General features: G+C 34.8%; 1 non-coding gene across 1 annotated transcript; it reads left to right on the top strand.

Annotated features, from left to right (window-relative positions):
* Window positions 1-1,993: 1,993 nt before the first annotated feature.
* TRNAG-CCC (transfer RNA glycine (anticodon CCC)) lies at window positions 1,994-2,066 on the top strand. Its single transcript has one exon. It is a non-coding gene; the product is annotated as a tRNA-Gly (tRNA).
* The last annotated feature ends 1,559 nt before the right edge of the window (window positions 2,067-3,625 follow it).

Genomic DNA, 3,625 nt, shown 5'->3' with positions numbered 1-3,625 from the left:
AACAAAAACCCCAATAATCCCCCCAAACATACTTCTTACCAAAATCTGGAACATCCTTGAAGAATGATTCATTCAGATTTTTCCCATTCTGTGACACAATGGATAAAAGTAGATTCATCATTAAAAAATAATAAAATTGGAAACCAAGTTAACCTGAGAATAATTATCTCATGCTCCTCGGTAGGATGCCTGATCATTCTGTTTTCTATGGCTTTTGCTACATTTTTAAAAGAAGTTCTGCTTCACTTTCACACAAACAGATGACACTGTTGCTTGCCAAAGAATAAATTCCAAGTGATAAAATAATCCAGTATGTTTGAACTTCAGGTGGCACATCTATAGTGATCACCTCTTGGTATTCTGCTTTTGGAATGATGCATGACTTAGGATATCTTCAAAATAATGGATTCTATTAATCTGTAGTTTATTCAACTAAAAGCACTGGAAGCTCTGCCTTGTAATTTTACATGGAAAGAATATTACACAAATGATTTCTTGTTTGTCATGACTCTTGCATAAAAATGTACTTTAGCATTCAGTGAAGTGGTGGAAAAAATGGAAATATTTAGGAGATTACACTGATTTATGGTGGGGTCTATGCAAGTTGGCAAATGCTCTTTTTAAAAAAAGTACTCAAAATTGACTTTAAAATCGAATTAAAATTTTAGATTAAAATAAATATACATATGAAAAATAGAGATAAAATTCAAAGAGCTGGAAAGAAATGTTTAAAAAACCCAAACAGATGGAATATAAAAAGGAGGGAAATACAAGAGCAATATAATTAAAACAAGAGGAAATCATAGCAAAAATGTCCCTTTACATTTTCTGATGAATCCTAAAAGAACAGCTTACACATCTCTTCTAAACAGTATTTAATAAACCCCTCCCCAAATGCCAATAATTTTCTAGTCATAAAAAAATCTAAAATAGTTTGTTCTCTATAGGAAGATTAATTACTGAATCATTAGCCAAATGCTATTTTCATCCAGAGGGTGTAACTCACTGAGGTCTGGTGGAGAATAGCTACTGACAGTGGGGAGATGAATGAAGCTTCCGAAGGTAACACAGCACTGGAAGACATTTCAATTCTACTCAAAGTGGACAGACTTTGTGGAATATCCAGAAAATTCAGGTGACACTTTATAAACGTTATACCTTAGAAGCATGGCAACTCTAGGCCTATAATCAGAGCTACTTTATATTTTTCCCCAAAAAACCTAAGGCCAACCTGAGACTCTAGCTACTTAAAAGCCAACTAAAACAAAACTCAGACATCTTTAAAGAATGATAATTTAACCCGGACAGCCAACAACACAGAATTTACCACGTCTAGCATACATTCAGTAATTAATAGACAATAAAAGAAGCAGGAAAAAAAAAAACCATGAGAGAGAAAATATAGAAACCCAGACATGACACAGATGTTAGAATCAGCAAATAAGAATTTTAAAAGTTATTATGGGGCTTCCCTGGTAGCGCAGTGGTTGAGAGTCTGCCTGCTGATGCAGGGGACACGGGTTCATGCCCCGGTCCGGGAAGATCCCACATGCCGCTGAGCGGCTAGGCCCGTGAGCCATGGCCTCTGAGCCTGCGTGTCCGGAGCCTGTGCTCCGCAACAGGAGAGGCCACGACAGTGAGAGGCCCACGTACCGCAACCAAAAAAAAAAAAAAAATTATAGTTAAAATTAAAATGATTTAAATAAAAGATGGACATAATGAGGGAACAAGAGGCAAATCACAACAGAGAAATGCAAACTATAAAAGGTCCAAGTAAAAATTCCGAAGTTGAAGAACATAGTCTGAAAGGAAAAAATTTCATTGATGAGATCAATAGCCGATTGGAAATGGCAAGAGAAAAGACCAGTGAACTTCAAGAAGGGTCAACAGAAGCTGCCTAAAAGTGAAGCACAGAGAAGATTAAAAGATAAAAATGACTAGACCCTTAGTGATCAATGCGACAACATAAAATGGTTTATCATACATGGGGACTTCCCTGGTGGTCCAGTGGCTAAGACTCTGAGCTCCCAATGCAGGGGGCCCAGGTTCAATCCCTGGTCAGGGAACTAGATCCCACATGCCTGCTGCAACTAAAGAGTTCACATGCCCCAACTAAAGATCCATCCCTCGGAAACAAAGACCCCACACGCAGCAATGAAGATCCTGCAAGCTGCAACTAAGACCTGAGGCAGACAGACAGACAGATAGATAGATAGATACATATATATATACACACATATATATATATAATACATGTAACCAGAATCCCCAAAGGAGAAAAGAGACAAACTGGGGCAAAAGAAATACATTTGAACAAAAATGATTAATAATGTCCCATATTATTGTCCCAAAATATTTTTTAACTATCAAGATCCCAGGAGCTTAATGAATCCCAAACAGAATAATTATAAGAAAAAGCAAACTTTAAGCACATCATATTAAAAATGTTGAAAAAAGAAGATAAAGAGAAAAGTCTTAAAAGCAGCCACAGGGTAAAAGACGTCACATACAGAAAAACAATAGTTAAGAGTAACTGCTGTTTTTATCAGACACCATGCAGGTCAGAAAGCAATGGAACAACATTTGTAAAGTACTAAAATCAAAAAACAAAACTAGACAAGCTAGAATTCTGGAGCTGACAAAAATATTCTCCAAAAACAAAGGCAGTCCAAAAACATTTTCAGATTAACGTAAGTTTCAAGACTTTGGTACTAGAGCACTTGCATTATAATAAATGTCATAGAAAGTTTTCCAGGTTGAAGTGAAATACTATAAGGGAGAAATTCAAGTCTACTTGAAGAGCTCTTGAAAAGATGACTACATGGTAAACATAAATAATCTTTTTTCTTTATTTGTTAAAAGACAAATGATTGCTTAAAGAAAAATGATGACTTGTGCTTTGGGGTTCATAAAATATATAAAAAAGATACAAGAGAAGTAACACAGAGGACAGGAGGGGATAAGTAGAAAGATATGTAAGATTTTTAACATTATACTTGAAGAGATATAACATTAAATCAAAGCAGACTAGAATAAGTTAAAGATGAATATAATCTCTAAAGCAAATACAAAATAGAACTGTAAGAAATATAGCTAATGAACATACAGAGGAGATAAAACAATGCTAAAATAACTCTCAAATAATCTAGAAAAAAGGTAGGAGAGGAAGAAAAATAGTTATAAAGATAAAATGGGAGAAATATAAGATGTTATACATAAACCCAACCATATCACAATTACATTAAATGTGTACGGACTAAATAACTGAAAAACATGAACTGTCTGACTGGCTTCAGAAAAAAGCTGTTCCCACTTCTATGCTCTTTACCTTTATATTTTATATGGTCTTTATATTTACATTTTAAATATAAAGACATAGATTAAAAAAAAGATTGAAAAAATATACCATGGAAACAGGTTATCTAAAGAAAGCTGGAGTGGGTACATAAATATCAGCAAAGTAAAGCTTCAAGACAAAGAGTATTATCAGGGATAGAGAGGGATAATTCATAATGATAAAGAGTAAATTCATGAGATTCCAGATCAAGATGGAGATGTAGGAGGCTCCTGAACTCACCTCCTCCCAAACACACACCAAATCTACTGCTACATACAAAACAATTCC

The sequence above is a fragment of the Lipotes vexillifer genome, unplaced genomic scaffold (assembly GCF_000442215.2).
Source record: "Lipotes vexillifer unplaced genomic scaffold, Lipotes_vexillifer_v1.1 scaffold385, whole genome shotgun sequence".
Classification (NCBI taxonomy): Eukaryota; Metazoa; Chordata; class Mammalia; order Artiodactyla; family Lipotidae; genus Lipotes; species Lipotes vexillifer.
This window is presented reverse-complemented; position numbering and strand designations above follow the sequence as displayed.